Below are 543 nucleotides of genomic sequence, written 5' to 3' on the forward strand. Positions count from 1 at the left end.
CTATCTATCTATCTATCTATCTATCTATCTATCTATCTATCTATCTATCTATCTATCTATGAACTTCTTACAGAACATATTTTTTTTACAATTCCAGCAAATTTCAGAGTTTCACTGTAATTGTGTTGGTCTATGACGTAAAATACGTACTTTGTAACTGTGATGCGACAACATATAGAAAGGCTCAAGTGGTATGAGTACTTCTTCAAGGCACTTTACTATGGTAATCCAAACATTTGACCAAAGCAGCTTTACGCTCCTGACACGATCAATACTCACAGGTATGCAGCCTTGCCCTCCTCCATTTCTTTGCCCTTGCCACTGGTGGCTGTTTTCTTGCTGCAGAGCGTGCGCGTGATGCACATCAGCAGGCCGCAGTGACGCAGGAAGAAGCAGCTGACATCCACCAACACGAGGAGCAACAGCAGCACCCCCAGACCCAGGCCCACCACCGCACCGAGCCCCAGGCCGCTGAACAGGGATTCTGCTAAGGCAGTGAAAACACACACACACACACACACACACACACACACACACACACAC

At 46.0% G+C, this 543-nt stretch overlaps 1 pseudogene; it reads right to left on the minus strand.

Annotated features, from left to right (window-relative positions):
- Nucleotides 1-279: 279 nt before the first annotated feature.
- On the minus strand, nt 280-487 carry LOC106512733 (neural cell adhesion molecule 2 pseudogene; annotated as a pseudogene).
- Nucleotides 488-543: the final 56 nt, after the last annotated feature.

Source organism: Austrofundulus limnaeus, unplaced genomic scaffold, assembly GCF_001266775.1.
Source record: "Austrofundulus limnaeus strain Quisiro unplaced genomic scaffold, Austrofundulus_limnaeus-1.0 Scaffold11217, whole genome shotgun sequence".
Taxonomy (NCBI): domain Eukaryota; kingdom Metazoa; phylum Chordata; class Actinopteri; order Cyprinodontiformes; family Rivulidae; genus Austrofundulus; species Austrofundulus limnaeus.